At 46.5% G+C, this 27,428-nt stretch overlaps 1 pseudogene; it reads right to left on the bottom strand.

Annotated features, from left to right (window-relative positions):
- The window catches only part of LOC123076292 (uncharacterized), a 131,163-nt pseudogene that overhangs the window by 53,243 nt on the left and 50,492 nt on the right, over positions 1 to 27,428 (bottom strand).

The raw sequence follows: 27,428 nt of genomic DNA, 5'->3' as shown, positions 1-27,428 counted from the left end.
GTTCGGATTCAACCCCGCCCACCCACCACAAGCAATACTCCCCAAGAAATTCCGGTCCTCCGGACATATGCGACTTAATGTATGTGTGGCAGCAACCTCAGGAAACAGTCCATCACTTTTGGGCCAGATTCCTCCTTGTTAAAAACAAGATCAAAGATTGCTACGATGACGACGCGCTTTCAGTATTTTGCCTCAACTATACGGACGAAGGGATCCTTAATGCCCTCAACCGACGCCGCATACTGCACTTTGCAGATTTGGCACATATAGTACAGAAGTATTGCGCTTGGAAAGCCTAGACAGCCCGGTGGGAACCGCCTGCCTTTAAGCCACCCACCAGACAGGCAAAAAGAATGCACCCTTGCGGGGCACCTGATCATTATCCCACGGACAAAAAAAATTAAGCCCTTAACGGGACACATAATTGTCCTTGATGAATGGCTCGACAAGCCCTGTCAGATACATACGACGCCGAATTCCGAACCAACGCACAACCTTCGGGCATGTTGGATACTCCGGCAGGTGGCTAAGAGCGGTGAGGCTATCCTCACCAATACGACCTCAGAGAAGCACACTTTGGAGGAGGATGGCGATCTCAATGTCTTTATGGTCTTCGAGACATTTTCTTCAAATAATCAGCGTAAAAGGGCGCTCCGTGACCTCGTCGAAGTCGACCAAGTAGCCGCAGTAAATCCTTGGAATGATACGGCAATAACTTTCACCACCAACGACAAACCAAGGGCTCGATCAGTCCGCACACCAGCCGCCTTAGTCTTAAACCCAATCGTGGATGGCTTTTGGCTCACTAAAGTGCTCATGGACGGCGGCAGCGGACTGAACCTCATCTACGAGGACACACTCGACAAAATGCAAATGGACAAGAGCCGCATCGAGCAAAGCAGTACAACCTTTCGAGGCATTATCCCCAGTCGAGAAGCCCGATGCTCGGGGAAAATCAAACTTGATGTGGTATTCGGCACGCCGGAGAACTACAGGTGTGAAGAGTTAATCTTCCACATGGCACCTTTCAACATCGGATATCAGGCCCTGTTGGGGCGAGACGCATTCACACGCTTTCAAGCCATACTCCATTACGGGTACATGAAGCTCAAGATGCCCATGCCCAACGGAGTCATCACCATCACCAGTGATCCGGACTTAGCACTCCGCGCCAAAAATAAAACCGCATCCTTGGCCCTCGAGGCATTATCCGAAGCCCTTGCGGCCGAGGAGCTCACCGCTCTGCATTCTACAGTGGATAGAGACGACGTAATCCTTGCTAGGAGGCAGGCCTAAGTCCACTTCTTTCAAGCCAGTAGCCGAAATAGTTAAATTTCAAGTTCACCCGATGGATCCTAATAAAACAGCAGCCATTGGGGCATAGTTGGATCCGACGGTCGACGCTGCTCTAAGAGCATTCCTTCGTGGGAATTGGGACATCTTTGCCTGGCATCCTTCGGATATGCCAGGAATCCCACACAGGCTGGCCGAACACAGCCTCAACATAAGAAAGGGGTTCAAGCCAGTCAAGCAAACGCTGCGGCGATTTTCCGAACCCAAGCAACAAGCTATGGGGGAGGAGCTAGCCAAACTACTTGAAGCCGGGTTCATCAGAGACATCAAACACCCGGACTGGCTAGCAAACTTGGTCATGGTGCCCAAGAAGGACAAATCCTGGCGCCTTTGTGTCGATTTCAAAGACCTCAACAAGGCCCGCCCCAAGGACCCCTTCCCATTGCCCCGCATTGACCAAATCATTGATGCAACCGCAGGGCAAGATTCACTGTGCTTCCTCGACGCATACTCCGGATACCATCAAATTAAGATGAAGGAATCTGATCAGGCCGCAACGGCATTCATTACTCTGTATGGGCCTTTCTGCTTCAACACTATGCCTTTCGGACTCAAAAACGCCGGTGCCACTTACCAACGCATGATTCAAACATGCATAGAGAAACAAATTGGCAAGACGGTGGAGGCATACGTAGATGATGTAATCATCAAAACTAAACATGTCGAATCATTGGTGGACGACTTACGCCTTACACTCGACAACCTCCGAACACATGGCATACGGCTCAATCCGGAAAAATGCGTTTTCGGCGTTCCGGCCGGAAAGCTGCTCGGGTTCATTGTTTCCAATAGAGGAATCGAAGCAAATCCGGCCAAAATCCGAGCCCTGTCACAATTGACAACACCAACAGACCTAAAACAGGTCCAAAAACTAGCTGGGTGCATGGCAGCCTTGAGCTGCTTTATCTCCAAATTGGGAGAGAAGGCACTGCCGCTCTATCGCCTGCTCCGACGTACCGACCACCTTGAGTGGACGGACGCGGCAACAGCCGGGTTGGAAGAAATAAAAACTTTGTTAGCAAACAACCCAAACCTCGCCGCACCAAACATCGACGAACCTATGCTGATGTACATATCTACCACTCACTAGGTGGTGAGCACTGTGCTCGTCGTCGAACGAGAGGAAGAGGGACACGAATTCTATCCCACTCCAAAAACCAATATACTATGTATCAGCAGTCCTCACACCATGCAAATCCCGATACCCGCCCTATCAAAAGATAGTGTATGCGTTCTTCATGGCATCTCGGAAGCTACGACACTATTTTCAATAGTGCTCGATCACGGTGGCCTCCGAGGTACCACATTGCCAAATGGGCTATCAAGCTCTTACCATTTGAAATAACATACAAGCCACACCGAGCTATTAAATCTCAGGTGTTGGCCGACTTTGTCGCCGAATGGACAGAAGCCGAACTCCCTAAAGAGTACAACACATACTCCAACTAGGTGCTGCACTTCGACTGCTCTAAAATGTTAGCCGGACTGGGGGCTGGTGTCCTCCTAACATCCCCTATAGGGGACACAGTCCGTTATGTATTACAAATCATGTATACGGACTCCAACAACGCAGCCGAATATGAGGCACTATTGCATGGTCTCCGGATAGCTGTTTCTATGGGCATACAACGCCTCGAGGTGCGCAGGGATTCGAACTTTGTAATATCCCAAATAAACGGAGAATTCAATGCAAAAGATCCAAAGATGGTGGCTTACCGCAACGCTGTACTCAAGATATCAGCTCGTTTTGAGGGGCTTGAGTTTCACCACGTGGCTCGAGACATTAATCAAGCGGCGAACATCCTTTCTAGAATGGGCGCTAAACGCGACCCCGTCCCACCTAACACCTTCGTGGAAAGGCTCTTCAAGCCATCCGTGGTATGGCAGGATGAGAGCGGTAACACTAGTTCGGAGCCGTTCATACCCCCAGATGCCGAACACAATTCTGATATCATTGGGGGCTCGGGCACCGAAATGACACCTTCCGCCCATCAAATCATGGCTGTCATCACTCCATGGACAGAACGTTTCCTGGCCTACCTTAATAGGCGGGAGCTTCTTGATGATCAGAATGAAGCCCGTCATATCGTTCGATGTTTGAAAGCCTATAAAGTTCATGAAGGAGAACTCTACAAGAAAAGTACTACCGGAGTCCTTCAAAGATGTATCTCTGAAGAGGAGGGACGGCAGCTCTTGGCCGAAATACATGCTGGTCTTGGCGGCCACCACACCGCAGCTCGAGCCCTTGTAAGCAAGGCCTTATGTATAGGTTTCTTTTGGCCCATGGCCCGAGCGGATGCACATCACCTCGTATAGCGCTGTGTTGGATGCCAGCTTTTTGCCAATCAAAGCGATATGCCACCCACTGCCCTACGAACAATCCCCATTACTTGGCCTTTCGCGGTCTGGGGGCTGGACATGGTCGAACCCCTTAAAGGGGGAAGCCATAAGAAGAAATATTTGCTGGTTATGGTGGATAAATTTACTAAGTGGATAGAGGCCAAACCAGTAAAAATGGTTGAAGCCGGACCGATGATAGACTTTATATCCGGTGTCGTAGACCGTTATGGTGTCCCACACAGCATTATTACTGACAACAGCTCTAACTTTACGGCCGACGAGGTGAAAACTTGGTGCGCTAATCTGGGCATTAAGCTTGATTACGCCTCTGTATATCACCCTCAAACAAACGGTCAGGTCGAACAGGCCAACAGCCTGATAATGCGCGGCATCAAACCCAGACTAGTGCGATCCCTACGGGAATCAGATAAGCACTGGGTTGAGGAACTCGATTCCGTACTCTGGGGGCTGCGTACCACGCCCAATCGCACCACCGGATACACACCCTTCTTTATGGTGTACGGCGCAGAGGCTGTCCTGCCTTGTGACATTATTCATGACTCACCTCGAGTGCGCATGTATGAATAGAGAGAAGCCGAGCTCGATCGACAGGACAATCTAGATGGCCTGGAAGAGGAGCGCGGTGTCGCAAAAGCCCGTTCCGCATTCTACCAACAACAGGCTCGGAGATACCAAAGCAGAGAAGTGCGGGCAAAGACTTATAATGTTAGCGAGCTCGTTCTACGCCTACCAGAGAAGAAAAAGGACAAGCTCAAGCCCAAATAGGAGGGTCCCTTCGTTATAGATGAAGTTCTCACTGGAGGAGCCTATCGTCTTCGCAATGCATCGGATAATCGCTTAGAGCCAAACCCATTGAACGATGCTCGGCTCCGAAGATTCTACGCCTAAGTCCGGACACATAACTTTGTTCGTTCCCTTTTCTCCTTTTCAGTTTTTTCTGTTTCTTGTTTTTATACAATTTCTAGTGTGTGTTCGGGTAAGCCGGACACTTGAGGGGTATACATCCTTAAATGTACACACCCCACCATAACTAGGGGTTTCTCTCAATAGAAGCTTATTATTATTTTGAGCATAGAGCTCACCATATACATGTGTCGTTTGCTCATATACGTCTTTTCTTCGCCATTATATGCACCTCTATGACTTAAGTTTTTGCCAAGCTGGGTTGCCTGGCTCCTGTGCTTATGCCCTACGTTCCCGCTTGTTCAGCTAGGGCATAAAGGGAGCACCTCTACGATTGTTACAACCGGTTCATCCGGACATGTACCTCAGACTGGTGAAGCCGAAAGCTAGCGTTCTTAAGAGAATAATTGGTCGGCGGACAAACGACGAACTACCTTCGTTGCAATATAAACTCTCAAAATATAAAGCCCCCTATGATTTTTTAGCATCACAGCTTAGGCATGCATAAATAATGCATGCTGACCTAGGGAGAGGAACCCTCAACGGAACTATTCTCTCTGGAAGATGTTTCTTACGTTAAAAATTAATATAACATAACTCCCCGAATACAGTTTGTCCGTTCAAGCACTATGACCGGTTGCCTGGTTTCCGAACATACTTGGTGTCTACCACAGGTATAGTATTCAGAAACACTCCAACCCTTGGGTTTAGGAGGTTGAAGTGGAAGGTCGACCATGACAATCTTTTAAAAAATTCGGACGGAGATAAGTTTGATGATAAAGTCTATTGTTACATGGAATCAAACGCCTACTCTTCAATGATGCCATCCACAAGGCTGCCTAGTTTACAGTCTTGTTGTGAAAATTTGGCGGCTGCCTTTACTTGGTCGTACACCAAGCTAACCGGAATTTCTTGTCCGTCTGGTCCCCGAGGTCCGATCCGGGCCATATGATTTGGATCAAGTCCGGTATACTGCGTTTTCTCCATGGCCTAGGCTTCTCGTGTGCCTTCTCGACATGCTGATGCCTTCCATAGTTCAAAGCAGCGTCGAGCTCCCTTGAATAAATTCACGAGCTCCTCCGTAATTTCTGGAGGAGAATCGGATGGCCACAAGGCCTTCGCCATGTTCCTCATGGCTTTTCGAGCTCCCTCGTGCACCTTGGATAGCTCTTGCAACAAGTCGCCTTGAAATCCGGACACTTCTCTCTCGGGCCGTCCAGTTAACAAACCTACAGGAACAATCTCATAAACCTTTGCATCAGGGGACCGTATGAAAGTTAGGTTAAAGGACATACTGAATATGCCGCCTTTCAGCTTTCTGTTCTCTTTCAAGGCATCCGACAGTTGGGCTCGTACGTCCTTTAGCTCTTCGGCTTGCTTGATGTTTGCATCCTGTAGCTTGTTCTTCTCATTAATGGTCCGTGTTAATACACGTTCACTAGCGGCTTCTTGCCCTTCGGCATGTTGTTTGTCTGCTTGAGCAGCCTTTAGCCTCTCCTCCAACTGATCTATCGATCCTGCAGCTGTAAACATAACAATGCATATTTAAAAATCATTGTTGGCGCAGAATCGTATTTTCCAGACACTGTTGTGCTTACCATCAGGTGCATTCTCGGATTTCTTCAAATTTTCTAGTTCGACGGTGACAACAGCTAGCTTGGTCTGACATTCTTCAAGCTCCTTGGACAGCGTGTTATTTTTTGCTGTGAGTACCTGATGATATAACGACACTTAAATCAGTTGGGCCAACTGCTTCAATTCTCGGGGGCTACTGGCACATGATTATTGAACCTACACAAAGTTTTTACCCGCATATCCTTTGCAAGCAGGTGAGTGGCTCTGGCAAGTCCATCCCGAGCAGCTCGGATATATGCATCCGCAGAGCTGAGGGCGTTGAACGCCTTGATAACCCACAAGTATAGGGGATTGCAACAGTTTTCGAGGGTAGAGTATTCAACCCAAATTTATTGATTCGACACAAGGGGAGCCAAAGAATATTCTCAAGTATTAGCAACTGAGTTGTCAATTCAGCCACACGTGGATAACTTAATATCTGCAGCAAAGTATTTAGTAGCAAAGTAATATGATATTAATGGTAACAGTAGCAAAAGTAATATTTTTGGGTTTTGTAGTGATTGTAACAGTAGCAACGGAAAAGTAAATAAGCGAAGAACAATATGTGAAAAGCTCGTAGGCATTGGATCGGTGATGGATAATTATGTCGGATGCGGTTCATCGTGTAACAGTCATAACATAGGGTGACACAGAACTAGCTCCAATTCATCAATGTAATGTAGGCATGTATTCCAAATATAGTCATTCGTGCTTATGGAAAATAACTTGCATGACATCTTTTGTCCTATCCTCCCGTGGCAGCGGGGTCCTAAAGGAAACTAAGGGATATTAAGGCCTCCTTTTAATAGAGTACCGGACCAAAGCATTAACACATAGTGAATACATGAACTCCTCAAACTATGGTCATCACCGGGAGTGGTCCCGATTATTGTCACTTTGGGGTTGCCGGATCATAACACATAGTAGGTGACTATAGACTTGCAAGATAAGATCAAGAACTCACATATATTCATGAAAACATAATAGGTTCAGATCTGAAATCATGGCACTCGGGCCCTAGTGACAAGCATTAAGCATAGCAAAGTCATAGCAACATCAATCTCAGAACATAGTAGATACTAGGGATCAAACCCTAACAAAACTAACTCAATTACATGATAGATCTCATCCAACCCATCACCGTCCAGCAAACCTACGATGGAATTACTCACGCATGGCGGTGAGCATCATGAAATTGGTGATGGAGGATGGTTGATGATGACGACGGCGACGGATTCCCCTCTCCGGAGCCCCGAACGGACTCCAGATCAGCCCTCTCGAGAGAGTTTAGGGCTTGGCGGCGGCTCCGTATCGTAAAACGCAATGAATCCTTCTCTCTGATTTTTCCTCCCCGAGCACGAATATATGGAGTTGGAGTTGAGGTCGGTGGAGCATCAAGGGGCCCACGAGGCAGGGGGCGCGCCTCCCACCCTCGTGGACAGGGTGTGGGCCCCCTGGCCTTGATTCTTTCGCCAGTATTTTTAATATATTCCAAAATAAATCTCTGTTGATTTTCAGGTCATTCCGAGAACTTTTATTTCTGCACAAAAATAACACCATGGCAATTCTGCTGAAAACAGTGTCAGTGCGGGTTAGTTCCATTCAAATCATGCAAGTTAGAGTCCAAAACAAGGGCAAAAGTGTTTGGAAAAGTAGATACGACGGAGACGTATCAACTCCCCCAAGCTTAAACCTTTGCTTGTCCTCAAGCAATTCAGTTGACAAACTGAAAGTGATAAAGAAAAACTTTTACAAACTCGGTTAGCTCTTGTTGTTGTAAATATGTAAAGCCAGCATTCAAGTTTTCAGCAAAGATTATAAACTAACCACATTCATAATAACACTTAGGTCCCACGTTTACTCATATCAATGGCATAATCAGCTAGCGAGCAATAATAATAAACCTCGGATGACAACACTTTCTCAAAATAATCATAATATGATATAACAAGATGGTATCTCGCTAGCCCTTTCTGAGACCGCAAAACATAAATGCAGAGCACCTTCAAAGATCAAGGACTGACTAGACATTGTAATTCATGGTAAAAGAGATCCAGTCATAGTCATACCCGATATAAACTAACAATAATACATGCAAATGACAGCGGTGCTCTCCAACTGGTGCTTTTAATAAGAGGGTGATGACTCAACATAAAAGTAAATGGATAGGCCCTTCGCAGAGGGAAGCAGGGATTTGAAGAGGTGCCAGAGCTCGGTTTTGAAATAGAGATAAATAATATTTTGAGCGATATACTTTCATTGTCAACATAACAACCAAGAGTCGGCGATATCTTCCATGCTACACACATTATAGGCGGTTCCCAAACAGAATGGTAAAGTTTATACTCCCCCTCCACCAACAAGCATCAATCCATGGCTTGCTCGAAACAACGAGTGCCTCCAACTAACATCAAGTCCCAGGGGGAGTTTTTTTGCAATTATTTTGATTTGATTTGCTTAAAGTATGGGACTGGGCATCCCGATGACCAGCCATTCACTACAAAAAAATACACTTCCGTGATGATACGTGTTTGTCACAGTAGGTCGCGTTTTTTGTCATGCATGTACATCCATGACAAATTTATGACAGAATCAGGATAGTCATACATGTGCTGTCGTAGAAGTGTTCCATGACATTACCAAAATTATCATCACGGAAGTGTCCACTTCCATGACGATAAATCGCGCGTCACAGAAGTGCTTTCGTCAAGGGTGACCGACACGTGGCATCCACCGTAACGGAATGCCGTTAAGCTATCGGGTCGGGTTTTGGATCCGATAACCCGTTAACAGCCCCGACCAATGGGGATTTTCCACGTGTAAAATCATCATTGGCTGGAGGAAACACGTGTCGGCTCATCGTTGGGACAGATGTCATCCACTCATTGGACAGAAGGCGCCTATGATACTTCGACACGTGTTTCCATATAAAGCCTGTTAACGGCCTGTTCGCATATAGCCCATTTACAGCCCGCTAACCCAAGGCCCGTTACGCCCTATCCGAATTAGGCCCAGTAGCGTCATCTGGGCCACCCAATATGATTCCAGCCCGTTTTCACTTCTGGCCCATGTATGTCCCATGACGTCTTTCGGCCCATATGAGGCCCTATGTAACTCTTGGCCTATTAACGGCCCGTGGTGAAACTGGCCCGTAATGAACAGTGTATCACTTTACACCCATTAACGGCCCGTGGTGAAACTGGCTCGTAATGAACAGTGTATCACTTTATACCCATTAACGGCCCGTTATTCCGTTGGGCCGTTTCCAGCCCATGTTATCTTTCGGCCTTCTCACAGCCCATTTATTCTTGGGCTCATTTCCAGCATTCGTTTACTTACGGCCCGTTACTGTCATTTTCTGCTTGTGGGCCAAATTCAGCCTGTGGTTACGGTCGGCCCATTTGTGGTCCGTTAATATGTTGGGCCGTTTTCATAGCGTCATCAAATACGGCCTATTAACGATGGCCCGTTATGGTCGGCCCATGAACGGACGACTCCAACTCTAGCCCATTTACGGCCATAATGCGGCCTGTTATTGGCCCATGTTTGGCCAATCGATCATACTGCCTGTATAAGGCCCATTGATGATACGGCCCGTAGAAGGCCCATTGTTTCTACGGCCCATAGAAGGCCCATTGTTTCTACGGCCCGTAGAAGGCCCACTGTTTCTACGGCCCGTAGAAGGCCCATTGTTTCTACGACCCGTAGGAGGCCCAGAGTCACTACAGTAAATATTAGCCCATGGTTATTGTGGCCTAGTTTTAAAAAATAGGTTATTGCATCCACTAGCAAACCGCGGAAAAATAACTGCAATGACTACAAGCAAACAAATAAACAAGACAACAAGGAAATAAATAAGCAAGCAACTTACGCTAGGCTATCACGGCTATCACACATATGACATCCACTGGGCATCAAAGTTCGCCACCAGTGCAAATAAACGCGCCAACAAAAGAATATACAAAACTGAGAGCACTTCAGAAGGCACTAGGCCTGGCCACGTCGGGCCCCCCAAACAGCTGAAGAAGCTGAGTAGACCTCAGTTGTGTCAACGATAGATGCATCAACACTAGATTTAAGGCATGATGGTGCGCACGGCAGTCCTCTGACATCTTCATTGCATCTTTGACTTCAAGTCAGAGCTGAGCTGAAGCAAGCCTTTCCGCTTTAAGTTGAGACTGAAGAAGTCGAACTAATTGAGGCAGCGACTGCACAGAGGTTGTCCCACACCTGCTGGTGAGTAGCTTCAACTCACTGTCTTCATCAAGACAGGACCTTGGGGTCATCTCGCTGTCCTCAAGATGGTTTGGCTCACTATCTTCCCTAAAGTTCTGCCTGGCGTAAGAGATACGAGTCTGAAAGAGAAACAAGGAGACACATAACAGGTTTCACAATTATATAAGCTAATAAATGGATCTATTCTGCATAAGGAACATGTTTTTACAACTACAATTTGAAACTGGTAGTTGTTGCAAACATCCAATCAGATGTAAACAGGAAAGCAAACAGCAGTGGAGGAAATGATGCCTATCCAAATCTCTACTAGAACAAAGTTTGAAGGCTTGAGAAGGATGAACTTACATTACATGTTAACACGGGCTGGACGAAGCCCTTCTCCATGTTGATGGAAGGATAATTCAATAAATTCCCCAAAGAAAATTATTTATAAGCGTTGCCATTATTCTACATTTTGCAAAGAGTAAATATAGATCAAATAATATTGGAAGAAACAGAGGATAATGAAGCTCAGGTGCAGACTGATGATACATAATCAAATTGCAATTAATTAAGTACAACGTTACAAGGCAAAAGGGAGAGAGGTACTGACAAGAGCAATGCAGAGCCCATTATTGTTTTGAGATTGTATGATCCTTTGAGCAAGGAGATTCATCTGAAATTAGTTTTCATACAAGAGAAAAGGTAAGGCACAAGAAGAAATTTAGGAGTTCAAATTTTGAATTGATATCATAGACAGTACCTGACGCTGGGCTCCCAGCAGTTCTAATAGGGGTTTGGCCACTAGAGTAGGGGTAAAGTGTGGTACAGTTGGGCCTGTATTTTCTGTGGCTGCTGATCTATCTGATTTAACATGTATCACTACCTTTTCCAAATACCTAGTTTGTACTCCTTGAGGATGTGCACTCACCCTCTTCCTTTTGGACATCTATTACGAAAGAACAACATTTGACTGGAAAAACATAGTGTGACAACACATGGAATAGGTACAGAAAATGGATAGGTATGGCATATACTCATATATGATGCTTAAACTAAGCAGATGGTGTAACAAAGTAGAAGTAATGCAAGAGGTCAGATGCAAAATATGTGCGACCAATACAACTTTGCAAAGTTAGAGCAAGCACCTTGATGGGTGAATAAGATAGGCCATCCTCCACTATGCCAAGTTTGTTAGCCAGTGGATCGTTCCGCAATATTCCTCTCGTGCGCCCATTCTCATATTCATTTTGATAATGTTCAATATCTGACATGCATGAAAACATAAAAACAAGTGAGATTTTCTTTGTAATGCAGAAGTGATTCTAATCCAATACTGCCTCCCTGTAAACCCCTTTGTGCTATCTCTGCAATTCTTTTAAAACATGCCATGCATGCTGTAATTTGTTGTGTGCATTAATATAATGTGGCCTACTACTCAAAATATGAGAGCTCCAAAAGTGATGACACTTCGCAGATGATAGCTTCAACATATAGTAAAGAAGAACAAGTCGACCTGACCTGACAGATTCAAAATATACTAAGGGAGAACAACTCGACCTGACCAGTCGACCGCAAGAGAAGAGTATCATCTTAAAGAAGAGCAGAAGAGCAAGCAGATTGAAGATATTACAAGTCTTTCAATACAATGTCGGTTGGCCACCCATGATGAACCAGAGCGCACAGAGAAATACTATTCTTTCCGGTCTCTCCATATGTGGATGACATGCATTTCGAAACTAAAGTAGGAACATTTAGCTAAAAATTAAACATCTCTCAGTTTTACTAATATCAGCAATAATATCATATATGAATTTGTACAACTAAGCTAGTTTAGCTCGATGGGTGGAGCAGTGCTATTACGACACGAACCACGTAGGCTGATTGTGGTCATCATAAAATGGGGAAAACATAAGCATGATGAGTACAGTGTTGACCGTGGCAGTGGGATGGCAGATCTGAAGCTGCAAACCGCACAAAGGGTAGTTAGCAACCGATGTTTGCTTTGAAATAACAACTAAGATTTGGTATGGACAAGAAAGTACGGTCAACAAGTGACAAAGAAGTGCAATTATGTTGTCTCTCTATATGTCGCGACATGCATTTGGAAACTCAAGTGGGACCTTTAGCTAACCAATTAAATGTGTCGGTTAACTAATATCAGTATCATATCATGATCATATTTGAACAACTAAGCTTTCGAATTCTGAGTGTTGTGTTGTTTAGCTTGAAGGGTGGGGTAATGCTAGTACGACAGAAAGCACCTACGCAGATCATAGTAGAGTAGATAAAAGGGGAAAACCCTAAGAATTAAGAGAAAAATCAGGAAAGTGGAACTAGCTGGACCAGTGGGTGGCGCACATGCTTTTCGAAATGAATATAGGAACATTAGGTGACCAATTAAACGTTCTCTATTTTAGTGATATGAGCATCATATCAGATTCGTATTTCAACACGTAAGCTTTGGGTTGAGGTCTTGAGGAGCAGTGCTAGCACGACACGAAGCACCTACGATGATGGTAGTGAATATAAAGGGGGGAAACCATAAGCTTTACGAGTATAATGCCCGTGCCATGGCGGATCTGAAGGTGCAAACCGGACAAAGCTACTTCGCAACCAATGTTTGCTTTCAACTAGCCACTATGATTTGGTACGGACAAGAAAAGTACAGTAAACAAATTACGGTCTATTTTCCGGGTGAGATCAATAACTTAAGCACATATGGAAGAGTACCACCTCTCTTGCGACGCCGTGTAGGCCTATGCTGATACGTTGAGGGTGCTACGGGTGCGATGGCTGTCGGCGGCGGGGAAGAAGACTTTAGACGACAAACGGCCGGGTCGGGGGATATATCCTGTTGCCGTGGACGAGGCGGTCGTAGGAGCGGCAACGGCAAGGTGGACGACGGCGCCGATGAAGCGAGAGGAGGCGATGAAAGGATCCTGGTCCAGCGCTGTGGATGAGAGACGTCCATCTCTTGCAGTGGACGACGGGGTAGGGGTAGCGGCTCCGGCAAGGTGGAGGATGGGGTGGCGGACGGAGGAGGCTGGCCGCAGTGCAGAGGTTGTCGTCCCGCCGACGGTGTATGAATGGGGAAATGGAGGGGAGGGGGGGATCTCAAACTTTGGGACGCGCTTCTCTGAAATGGGGGAAAGTCACGAACTTATCCCCCGTTTAAAATTTCGGACATCGCGTCGGTTGGGGATAGGACGGTAATCTCGCATCTCCCAAATATTTGCCGATAACTATTTCGGGCGAGGAGAGGGTGTTTTTCCGCCCACGGTTGGCGCCCACGGTGTATGAACGGGCCTGACAGGTAGGGCGGTTGTGTCACGTCTGATGGAAGTTACACATCTGCCCCTATTTAAAATATTAGCCTACATCGATTTCGGACGAGGAGAGTTTGTTTTGCCGCCCACCGTGTATGAATGGGGAAATGGAGGAAGAGACACATGGCTTTCGGACGAGCTTGAATCAAATGTGTTTTGCCGCCCACGTTTGGCGCCCACCGTGTCTGAATGGGCTCAGAGGCTGTAGTGTCATGTCTGATTGAAGTTACTAGTCTACCCCTATCGACAGCAGTGTAAATCCGGTCGATAAGGATGTGAAGTGTCAGGGGTAGACAGTAATTTCCATCTCGCAAACACTTGCTTCGGGCAGCCCACAAATTATAGTGGGTGATTAGCCACTTCGTTCAAAACTTGGGAGAATTAGCATTCACGTTTTCCCTGGGACCTGGCAAACTAAATTGAAATCCAATTTGTATTCGATTACGAATATCCATAGATAATTATACGTTTTGTTATTTATTTCTTCAAAACCACAACAAAGATTTATTCCACCTTTATATATGATTATGATTTAGAAATGCCCTGATCTTCGAATTCAGTAGGTTGGATACACACTGAGTCAAACAGTTATTTCATCCAATACAATATGCTCACACGAAAAACAGTTCACCTTATGTCAATCATACAAGTACTGAGGATTACCTCGCCTAAAAAATTCGGATCATTACAACACATGGACAACATAGGGGGTCTTGCAACATAATCCATTCAGAGACATGACACAACATGCAAGTACAATAATCTAATGACAATTTCAACTGGTATCTAAAGAAGAACCGGGATTACCTTGGGCTTCAGATAGCAGAAACAGCAGGACCTCCTTCGTCTTCAAATGCAACATTCTTACTACCTCCAATTCTTGGGTTGCTTGCATAATGCGTGCCGCTAATTCCGTAATTTCCAGCCTCAAGATAAAGATTACCTCATTCATGGCAGCCACACCATCTCTTTCTGCCTCTAGTAGAGCCTCAAGCACTATAATATCTGTGCTCAGATTGCTCTCCGGCAGTGTTGCCTCTGAACTGCTACCATCTGATAACATGGATGGCGCACTGCTTCCACAAATAGATTCTGGGGTTGTACATTGTGTCCTAGTGTGAACGGCATCCTGAAAGGTTTCTGCTGGACATCAGTAAGAGATAGTTATCATATGATCCAGGCAGTAAGCTTACATGGTAAACGACGGACGAATTATTGCCGAGCATGGCAAACTATATTTAAATGGTTCGAAGCAGCATCAGCCGAAAAGAAATTAAAATGGTAAGATGAAACTAGGGATGTAAGTGGCAAATAAACGACATCCGCCAGTCCCATCTAGTTAGTTTTTGCTACCTCCCTAGTTCATTTTCCTCGAAAAACAAAAACTCTTTTGAACTATCATACCACTAGTGGACTTCAATCGGGATTAAACGGGACCCAGTTGACATCCCTAGTTGAAAGGGAGTGTACAACCGCTATATTTAAGTTGCCAAGGCATCTACGAAGTTGAAATAATCTGAGAAAGCACTTAACAGTGTGGCCTCATATAAACTACGAAGACAGTCTTGTGATGAAGTTGAGAGGAAAAGTTAAGGACTCAAATGAAATAGGCATCCATTTCTTTACGATAGTGCAGCAGGCACTGCTGACATATTGGCCAACTCAGGTATAGCATAACAACAAATAAGCATTCGAATCAAGCAATACAGCAAAGCAGACAACAGAACTATTTGTAATTCGGTAAGATTACACGTTGAGGGCACAAGCCAAGAAAGCAGCCCACTCGCATTACATTTCACATGTACTAAAACACGCTAGCTTACCATATGTTGCTGTGAAGCCTAGATGCTGTTGCAATGTTCTTTGAAGATATCGTCAGCATCCCGTGGTTGCAAATCTAGTTGTTGTAGTTTATTCTGCACCATCTATTTAGGTAAAATTAATTTTAATCGCATGCACTGGTCCGAATTGATCATCAATGGTTCATCTAAACTAATGAAAGAAGGGTGTGTGCATACATGACAATATATCTGCTTCCCTCTATTTTTATGCTTGTTCGAGGTGCCAGCCCAAAAGAACAAATATTTTGCTTGATGGGGTTGGCAGCTCCATAATTAATAGAAGCATCAAATTAGTCACGCAACTTGGGAAGATCAAGAACACACAAACAAGTAATGAACAGAGGCTCGGAGCAGTGATGTAATAGCTAGCATCAGAAAATGTAGGGTAAAACGAACAAAAAGCAGCGGAACCACATGCTAGTTTGCTGATGTGTAATTGAGCATAGAGAACATTAAGCAGTCTGATGGAACCAGCAGGTGGCATGAGAACAAAACTAAAGCATATTAACTATATGTGCACTGGTATGTAATTTAGCACATGTAACATGTTCACGGACAGAAGTATGGCCCTACAGGTGCAAGCAGAATAACGCGTCTCATGAAAAACTGAATGATGCCCTGAAGAAATTCAAAGGTGCGGTGCTTATGCTAGGAAAGTGAACGTAGGCGCCGGCTGTTGGATAATAGTACCTGATTCTCGGCGGCGTATGGGTATCGTTGTCATACTTGATAGCTAAGGATCGTCGATGGTGCTCGTGTTGTGGTTGAGTTTGGGCCAGCTGTCGCCGTCGCTGAAGCGGCTCCGGTGCTACGGTCGCGGCGCCTGTCGACATACAAGAAAGTTCATCTGTGGTAAGTGAACAGTTGCACGATAAAGAGAAAAACCGAAGGAGTACAAATCGAAATAACCTGATGAGGCTGCGGCGTCGGTAAAGCAGGGCCGGTGGAGTTGAATATGGCGTCCGTTGAGCGGGTCCGGTGCAGTGGATGAAGGCTTTGGCGGGCGCGTTGTACAGTGCTTTCGGTGAGGCGGATCTGTTGCGGCAGACGAGGGCTTGTATGAAGGGCCAGCGAAGGGGCGGACGAGGGAGTCAGTGAAGGGCCTACGCTGTGGTGGACGAGGGCGCCGGTTAAGCAGATCCGGTGCGGTGGACCATGATGGCAGTCAAGGAGATCTGGAGCGGTGGACAAGCGAGTCGCTAAAGCGGCTCCGGTGAAGTGGTGAGTTGGCAGTTGGGGGTTCCAAGGTGCGGAAGGTACATCCGGCGGGGTGTGAGGTCCACCGCTGCGGCGGAGGACTAGATTCGGCGGCTTGCCATGGTTAGGGGGTCGGGGAGGGGAAGGGGAGGGCTCTGGGGAAGAATGTTGGGGGCAAAGAGGGGAAAACAATGGAGTTACCAAAGCAGCCCTTTTCCGTTCATGTGGCAGGGGTAAAACAGGAATATCGCAGATCCGGTGCGGTGGACCATGATATTTCCATGTGAGCGGGAAGTTTGAAAGCTTTTGGCGCCTAAAATTATAAGTATTCTGCTCTCATACGGCCGACTATGATATCATGGCCGACAATTTGTTTGTTTTGCACGCAAAAAAATGTGCAAGTTTTGAAAATCAATGTCTCCAACTCGAAACTTAGATTGTCCATTCAATTCAAATATGGATCATTGAGCTACTACAAGCAAATACCATCATACAGTCCAATTCAAATGAAATTCCAAATGTGTTTATCCTAAATATGATGACAAAAGCAAAAATGTGTATGTGTATGAATAAAGTGGATGATTATAAAGTTTGAACCTGCCCGTATGTGTATATCTCTAGGTTTGATATATGAATTTGCAATCACGAAATCCCGGCTTAAAAAATGTACCTCCGTTTAAATGAATTACAAAAGATAATGATGGAGTCGAATTCCAAAATTCCAATCTTAGGTTTGTAATTCTGGTACATCAAGGTATATCACGCATGTTCAAAAGTATCGTTATCTCATAGTACAAACTGTGAAACAAATTGATCAACCATGAGTGCACAATATCTCAATTACGCTAAAGTCCCTCAAATATAGACACCTCACTCTTTATCTGAAGTCAACCCCCCCCCCCCACCACCACCACACACACAAACACACATAGAGAAGTCGTTCTCTCCCCCAAACACCAACACATGAGCACATTAACACCCCTCTCTCTTGTAAAGTCCGGACCCCAACATAGGTCTCTATCACTTTGTCTCTCGGGCATGCACACATCTCTTCCCTCACTCTCTAGGTCTCCCGCTATCTCTCTTACCCAAGCACACGCACTATGTAGAGTGTATATTTCCCATACACACAAAACGTCGCCCCCAAACGTCTATCTCCCTAGTCATGTGGTTCTCGCGCACTCACCTCACACACCACCCCCACTGCAAATAAGCACACTTTGTCTCCTTGTGCACCACTCTCCTCTTTCTATCTCTCCCACATGCGGACCCGCCCCAGCTCCTTCCCTGTATACATATATGTCGTGACTCTTTGCATGGCTCCCTAATGTATAATCGCTCTCGATTTCGCACATTGTTCTCTACACCATCTATTCTAGGTCTCTCATGAAGTCCCTATCACACACACGATGACTCGCTTCCCTTGCGTCTCCGTTCATAGGCCAATTTCGGACAACATCAACATTGTCTCCCTATTTATACGCCATTTATGGACACAAATGACCCCTCTCGCCCCCTCTCTTCCTCTCTCTCTCTCTCTCTCTCTCTCTGTCGCTAGCTCTCTCTTTCTCTCGCTCTCACACCCCTCTCCCACACACACACACTCGATGTCTCTTCCAAATAGTCTGCTCCCCCGCCCGCACCCGTGCTATCTCGCTACTACACATGTCACACCATTCCCCCTTCCCTTATACTAGGTTTACATCATCAATGGTCTCTCTACTCCACATACACTCTCTCCCTCTCACACACAAACGCGTGCACAAACATACACAGACACGCACACACACCCATTTATTTGGATCCTCATCTCTCCTCATGTCCGCATGTGTATCTCACACACTCACTCTCCAATTATGTATATGTGTCTCCACGTTACACAACACAAAGCCCCATGTACATGTCTCTCTCTATTCTCCACACACATAGACACAAAGAATCTGTTATCATTGCCTCAGTCTCTAACATATCACACACGAACACTGTCTCTCTCTCTCGCAAACACGCTCGACAAGGGTTTCCCCGTGAATAACTTACCATCTATTCATCAACAGCCGTGGCAGTACGGTGAACACGAGACGTGAAAAAGAATAAATCTACACGTGCTTAGATCACCTAGTATGACTACTAGGACTAGAGCAAGCCAAAAAGCGTGTCGCCGTCACCCCCTCCTTGTCGGCGACGGGAAAATCTTTGTTTTACACAGTCGAGAAGTCATTGTGCTAAGGCCCCACATGCCGAGGCGTTGAATAGAATGTAGATGCTAGTTTACGGAAGCAAGTATCGATAATACGTTTGTATCTCCATACTTATATTTCTTCTCTTATAAAAAACCGAGTTGGTGATGATGGTACGTGTGCCATCTTGCAATATAGACCGTCCGATCTATATCTGACGGATGAAATTAAACTAAAAGATACCCGCACCCCTCTCCACATTTGCAGACAAGGCCTTCCCTCGTTCATCCTTATCTCCAACAAACCTCATTGTTGAGCAATTAAGAAAGGAAGCCTCTGGAACAAACTAGCCTGGTGGCCGCTGCCGGCGTCGTCAATCCTCATGCCTCCGCTCAGTCCGACCACCAACCACCACCACACCCCACTCCTCTTGACCTTATCTCATATTTCTCGAGATATCATTAGTTTTTACACATGGGATTACTCCCGCAAGGGTCAATCACAACAAGTGTTTTATAAAAAATGCATCTTGATGTTCCGTGCAATGCACGGATCTTGCTAGTACTCCTACACAAGACTAAGTTGGTGATGCTGGTGTGTCTACCATCCGTCGTTTCTGACCATTAGATCTACATCTAAAGATTGTGAGGTAAGTTGTTGCCTTTTCTCACCAACATCCCACTTGTCTACCAATTTGCAGAAAAACCCATAATTAGTATCTTAAAACCAACCACATCCCTCCCTGACCTCACCAAAACAACCCAAGGAATATATTCTAATTGAAACATAATATATCTCTAGTGACATATGTATATCAAAATTAGAGTATTTTGTACCAAGTTTGTGAATAAGTATTATTCTAATTATGATTCGTTGCAACGGACATGAACATTGCTAGTATTTCCAACCATGCCTTTTTTCCTAGTATTCCATAGTTTCCAGTTTTCCATCAAGATATTAGTCACTCATGGTTAATATTTACTTTCAATCATGTACACATATGCACTATGTAACTAGCCTTGCTTATTGGCTTCCAAAGCTTAACTTTCACTCCTACTTACAATATGTAGAGTATTTAACAAAAAACTACCACTTTCAACCAGCCCTAGGAAGAATCTATTGTACAAATAATAGCAAAAACATACCCAAAATTTCTTATTCCACGCCAAAAACTACCTAGTACTCCTACCGATTAGGTTCGTTTAAACCCATTTATGACAGGGTTGGCCCACACGTCCGTGCTGAGAGGCAGCTTAAACCAACACATTTTGTTTGACCGTTGACACGAGGAACCCACATATGACCTTCTATCCTGTTATTCCCCCTCAAATCATTATATTTCCTGAACATTACTTCAAATAGTACTGATGCGTGTTCGCGGTGGCGCCGGTGATGAGCGAGTTGGCCGCTCCGTCAGACGGGCCGGACGCCGCGCTGGCCTCCGCACGGGTTGGCAGGCTGGCCCGAGCGTGACTCACGAGCGAGCAAGCCGCCGCGCTGGCCTTCGCTCGAGCCAGATGGTTGGCCTTAGCGTGGCGCGCGCGAGCAAGCCGCTGCGCTGCCGTGCCAATCTAGCTAGCAAACCTTGCAGACAAGCAGCTGGACGGAGCTATCTTGGCTAGCTAGCGGCCGCGAGCGTCGAACGGAGCTGGCATCCGGGCTGCCGCAACATGGGCTCCGCACCGCCGGCGGTTTTGACCTCGCCTTCTGCCGGCGGCGGTAGCTGCGTCCCATGGTCGAGGATGCCTAGGTGGACGGGCCGGAGGTAGGAGGTCACTCGAGGATTTTTGTTGGTAAGAGCATGTACACGTTGATAAGGTAGTCTTATCTTAAGTCTGCCACGTATGCAAGTGGTAGTAGTTTCTTGGCATTTTAGTGGTTTCTTGCATTATTAGAGCAAGTACAATAGAGCTGAGTCAGCGGTCTATAAGAAATAAACTAGTATATTTCTGCTTAGTTGGAGGAAAGAGAAGAGGAGAGAGAAGGTAAGCGGGCTCTTCGTGAAGAGCCAGCTCTAGCACGTGCTCCTAGGCACTTTGTGAGAATGAGAAGTGGGCCACATAATAAAAAAGTAGTACACTCTTTTCATCTATTATTGTACATGTTGGCTATAAGATGGGCTGTAGATGACATGGCACTGGCTTATAGCCAGCAGCTGACTATACTATTAACCATTAGGGGTTTCTTGTAAGGAACAATGTACGTACTACTAGCGACAAAAGGCGATTCTAGGTTGCGTTGTACTCCAATGAGTACTACTAGTGGTCGCAGGAGTGTATACCTCGTTTTGTGGGTTCGATCCCGGCCGAACGCACGACGGCCTTTTTTTTTAAATAGTACTACTACACTTCGCTGCGAGCCAATATTTTACACGGGTAGTTTGAGTTTTGAAGTCAAACTAACGTGCGGCCCCACAATCTGGGTGCACAGGACAGCCTAGCCACGTGAACGGGTTTTCCTTCCCAGCATCCCGTGGCTCGCGTGCTCGCCCTAGCCGCACCTCGCTTGCAGCTTCCAGCTAGTAGCATATTTAAACTAGCGCCTCCCAATTAAGCCCGAGGAGCCGGAAAAGCCTGGCGGGGCATTGGGAACTGTGCAATATGGCTCTGTACGTAAAGTGCTCTACTACTACTCTGTAGCTTGTGGCGTTGCACACATGGACTTCACTCCATTATCGGCTCTACTATAAAAGAAATTCCTCTTGACGTGTTTTTTTGAAACGGAGGCAAAAGCTTTGCTTCATCTCATTCATAAAGAAGGAACTACTAACAAAGTTTGACGAGATCCATTACACCTCCACAAATGGAAGCGAAAAGCCTAGTCTTGCTGTATCAAATAACTCAAATGTTCTGCCCCCGCAGTAACCGTCGCTGATAAACAGGCTGCTAGTGTGTGCGTGAGAGGAGCGGCTGAGTAGGCCAGCTACGTGAGAGGAGCGGCTGAATAGAGCACCGAGAGTACCCACTAGGCCACCACGCAGGTGTACTTCCCCTGCATTGATAGTACAGTGATGGTTCTAGAGAACAGTAGTACCCTCCACTTCCAACTGTAGCTCCTTGGCCCTGAGATTCAAGAGTTCAAAACTGGTGCACTAGACTAGAGGTACAGTACATCACACTACTAGTTGAGAAAAGTAGTACTAGTACTGCTACAGTACGAGTACGTACTCCTCCATCACATAATGTAAGACGTTTTTTGACACTAGTTGGCGTGTACAAAATATGGCAAAAACATACCCAAAATTTCTTAATCCACGCCAAAAACTACTACCTAGTGCCAAAAATTTCTTACTAGTGCTATTATTTACAGTATAATGCAATCCCATCACGTTCCATAATGCTAGTACTAGTAGTAAATAATAGCCTCACCCCTTCGCTAAGGAACGATCTACAGTTGGAAGGGACGAGGCCCTGCGGTTACTACACTCTTATCTCCTCCTCGCCAGTTCCCCTCCCCCCGAAGAGAAGGCAGTTCATCGCTGCACCCATGGATTCGCCAGGCGGTTCTCCTCGTCGTCGGGGCTGGGAGACCTTGGACGACGATCCTCTGGGAGAAATCGCACGCCACTCTGACGTCCTCACCGCCGCAAGACTCGGTGCTTCCTACACCAACTTTTTCAAGACGCTGCTTAAACAGGCTTGGGAAAAGGCCATGCTTGTTGGTCTTCCATGCGTCCTCGAGGAGAAGGTTCTTCTATGGGACAATCCTTCGAACAGTCCACCGCTCCCTGGCCATGGTTGCACGTTGACTCCGCTAGAGTTGCCGATGTTGAGAGGTAGTCGGATTTTGTCCGATGAGCAGGTCAGTAATGGAGTTTGATCATGTAGTACGTAGTTATTCCATTTCCATCCCGTAATTTCTCCGCTGCCCACCGTCTTATATATATATGTCTGGGTCGGTGCCAACGAAGATTGGCTTGCATACCTCCGGCCGGATACCACCATCATTTTGCACAACATCCACAGCAGTGCGGCCGTTCTGGTAGACCCCTTCTCCACCATTGGGATCGGCCTTCCGGACTGGCTGGGCTTGAATACGTATGATGATGCCTACATGAGATTGAAGAAGATAGCAATTGCGGACCCGCCCACAAAGCGACGCGGCTACGACGTACTATCTCATCGCGGTGTTCGGCATAAGGATTGCCATCAATGCAAGAGGCAGTAACGGCAGAGGCTGGCGCATGTTGGCGGTGGCAGATTTGTACCCCTACACGTTCGAAGACGCCGTGCGCCATCTAGGCCGCATCTTCGCGGTGACAAGCCAGGGGACTTGTTTCATCTGGTTGCCATCCTACGGTACGGGAGATTACAAACGGAATGCACAAACCATCATTTGCATCCCTAACGGTACTCCATTATTTTGCAGGGACCAGTCATCCCTCGATCAAAATAAGATCGCCGATCCTGGATGTGCATTTGCATCTGCGATTCGGTCTAACCTGGAACCTTGTAGCTGACTTTGGCATATTGGGATCAACTATCTTAGCAGTCGTTACCAGTGGTACCACTGATGTGCAACATGGTCACACAATCTACCACGATCGGACCGTCACCATCTACCCAGGTATTCCATTTTTTAACCCTCTCGCCTTCTCTTTCATTGTTGTACTAGTAGTATACTTTGTAGTACTAGTAGGAGTACTTTTTACCTTGGAGGATGCGTATAGCTAGCTAGGCCCTTGAAGACTTGAACCCACTAGCTGCCACCATTTTTGTTTTTCCATGTCTTACTATCTCATCCATGTAGCCAAGAGTGGCTATATATAATAAGCCGGTTATTTTACTTCCTCTATACCGGAGTAGTACTATTTGATGCACAGTATTACTGACCGCCATATTTGAGCACAACATTATTATGCATGGACCTTGACTATGTACGTCACCATGTGTCCAGATCTGGGATGCCGCGTGTACCAGATGAACGGCGCCGAGTTTGACCCCCGTGATGCTACGTGGGTGCCGAGGAACACTCTTGGAGAGTACTCGCTTTTCATGGGGGACAGCTACCCCATTGTGAAGAGGATGCCACCTTCCATGCACGACACGGAAGGCCTGCCGTTCATGAAGCATGGTTGTGTCTTCAGTGCGCACCGCCGGATGAACGTCATGCTAGGACACGCTATCCCTGATTTATGCCGCTTCAGCTTGGACGAGTCTCCATCGTGTGGAACCGGACTAGAAAGCTGCGACAATGATTCCTGTTGCCCACCGCTATGGATCATGCCATCCATGAAGAACACCTGGGACTGGAACCTGGAGGAGGACATGTAGCCCATCTATAACGTGTAAGTGGAGTACGGTAATTGTGAACGGTAGCGCTGTGAATATATGTAGACTAGTCGTGCACAAATTTATCACATGAATTGGAGATGAACTTGTGTGGCATACTGGCATTTGTCCTTTAGAATTTATTACTAGTAAATGTGTTATGTGTATGTGCAACTTGTGTGGTTGTTGCACGGGCTCCAACATGCTCTTTGAGAAAAAAAAGGTGGCACAGCTTTGGATATACGTGACGTGGCGGCATCATACAGTAGCATCGTTCGCTATAGTTGTAGTACACTCCTACTAGGACGACAACTCCTATAAAACCTTGCGCTTGGCTCTTTGCTTCTTCGGGAGGTTCAACAGTTCATACTCGTGTGAACCTTGCACTTGGCTCTTCGCCTCTTCGGAAGGTCCAACAATGATGATACTACAGTACAATATGCTTCTGGCAATCTGACACCGATTGAACTGCTGCACGTCCACCGCAAGGGCGAGGGCGAGGGAGAGGGAGAGGGAGAGGGAGAGGGAGAGGGCGTTGTAGTCAAAACCCTCTCCTCATCCTGCGAACCACCACGCGCGTGGGCGAGGGAGAGGCGTAGTAAGCAAGCTTCTCCTCGCTCGGCGAGTTGACGGGACAAATCAAAGCAGTACTAGTACTAGTAGTAGTAGTCCATACTGCGTCCTTTCCGATTAACATGGCTTAATTTGAAACAAGAAAAATACACTAGGGGTCAACGTATGTAACAATACGCTCTTTACGGTCACTACATATAGTTTTGCGGCGATTATACGATCACTAGCTCATCGTAGAGCACCGTATTGCACCCTACTAACCGGCCACATAGTCGACGTGGCACTTTGTTGACTTGTTAAATTGTCACCTTGTTTCTGGGTCCCACCTGTCAATTGGCAGAGCAAAGAAATCAGTTAAACAAAACTTTACACAGGCGCGACACGAGTCCAACCCTTGCGCGCGAACCGCCCTGGCTGTGTATGTGAGTGCATGCACGTGTCCTCCCTCGGTCTTCCAACAAAGAGTGTACATCGGCTATAAAACAAAGAGTGTAGTACATGATGTACATCTACACTTCCAATGCATTTAGCCTTTAATCTAAATCGATATTGATTGACTAATGCACCAACTTGTGCTGTAGGTACAGGCTACATGTCTATCCTTAATTACAGCATGCAACGGCCTTCATTTAATTTTCTTATCTCAATGGTCGCGTGCACACATAAGTCTGCTACTTTTGGGCGTTAATTATGCCCTGGTCAATGTGTAAATCTCTACATGTACAGTCTTTCAGGGACGTAGGGAGTAGGTTGAGCACTTGAGCGTGAGCGCGTGTGTTGCATCGTGTGCTGTGTGCCGCATGGGTGAGTGAGTGTTGCGTGCATCCATGTGTACGTGTGAGTGTTGCATGTTGCATGCATGCATGGGGCTTACTCCCTCCCATTGACATGTTCATATTTCAAGCTTCCTCTGTTCCCTCCATATGGTGATACTCCCTCTGTTCCCAAATAGTACGGAGTAAAAAGCCTCCCTCTGTTCCCAAATACGGAGTATTTGTCTTTCTACATATTTCAACAAGTGACTAGGTACGGAGCAAAATGAGTAGCGTAGAGGCATAGGGATATTGTAGAAAGGAAGTCCTCGCGATCCATTATTCCCCATCTCGGTCAGAGAGAACTATTCAACTAGTCTTCGCAGTGAAGTGACAATACACGCTGCAGCAGATGGGACACGTAATTAATAAGCTGAACCAGCGTGTTGGTGTTACTAAATCAGCCTTACCCAGTACTGCCATCATGTTTGCCAGTAGAGCACGCTTCCGCAAATACGCCTACGCACCTCTGTCCTCCATTAACTGACATATGGGCCCTGTTGTGGTAGACCCACATGTCATCGGTGTAACTAATTACACTCCGAAGGACGGTATATCCTGGTAGTAGTACTAGTAGAATTGAGATTGAATGCACTTTCTTCCCCGTCTTCCACTCTTCTTCCTCCTCTCTTCTTCTTCCTCCTCTCTTCCCCATCGTCGGCCGCACACCATTTACCCCCGCTCACTGCTCGCCCGCCCGCGCCATCTTCCTTGGTAGATCGCGCGTACCATATCCCCCTGCTCATTGCTCAGCCACACGAGGAGAAGCTTCTTCGCTCGCCCGCCCGAATCCACTTCCCCGCTGGCTCGCAGGCATCGAAAACCCCAATGGCAGAATCGACTGACACGCAGAGCCGTGATTGGAATCCCTCCCCGATGTTCTCTTGGAGCAGACCTGTAGTCGTATGGACCTACTCAGCACCGTCCGTCTGGCCGCATGCTCGGTGTATTTGTACCATCTACTCGTCTCCAACCAGCCGGTTCTTTTCAAGACACCCTGCTTGCTGATGCCCGATCCTCGCAGGTGGCCCAGACACCGACTTGACAATCCTACGGAGGTTGCCGTGGTTCCCCTCAACATGCTACCACTACCCGTCCACCTGTCCTTCATGCGCGGCCACTACTGGGCGGGCATGAAGGCCAACTGGATCGTCCTCATCCACCACACCGGTAGTCCGTGGCGTCTCGTGGATATCTACACCCAGCGAGAGATCACCCTTCCATCATTGGATACCGCTGCCATCGCGCCTCGCGGCCCGCCGGACACTCCTGCCTACTACACACGAGACGCGTCAAGCTTTTGGCTCGACCTCTGTTTGCAGAAAGTTGTAATCTGCGAAGTGCCCACACCATCAGAAGACTACATGGATTACAAGCTCATTGCCTTGTTCAACATGGGATTAGTCTATCTGGAATCCGGTCGCCATACATGGTTATGGCTCATCATCAATCCTGTTGAGGCAACATTTCTGTCTGATGCTATAGTGCACGATGGCATCGTTTACGCGGTCGACGCACAGATTGGCTGCCTATACTGGTGGAATCTATCGTTGTGTAATTGTTCTATCTCATCTCATCTTTACCTTATGAATACGACTGCCTGTTCATTTGTTACAAATTTAGAATGCATACCATGTCTATAACCACATCATTGCTATATGTTCCTCTCATTTCCTAGATTTTTATGACCACACATGTTATTGTTAGAGTTGATATGAGAACAATTGGCATCTAATGATTGTTAGAATACATATTATGAGCATAACATCATGATTGCTATATG

Source organism: Triticum aestivum, chromosome 3D (genome assembly GCF_018294505.1).
Source record: "Triticum aestivum cultivar Chinese Spring chromosome 3D, IWGSC CS RefSeq v2.1, whole genome shotgun sequence".
Lineage (NCBI taxonomy): Eukaryota > Viridiplantae > Streptophyta > Magnoliopsida > Poales > Poaceae > Triticum > Triticum aestivum.
This window is presented reverse-complemented; position numbering and strand designations above follow the sequence as displayed.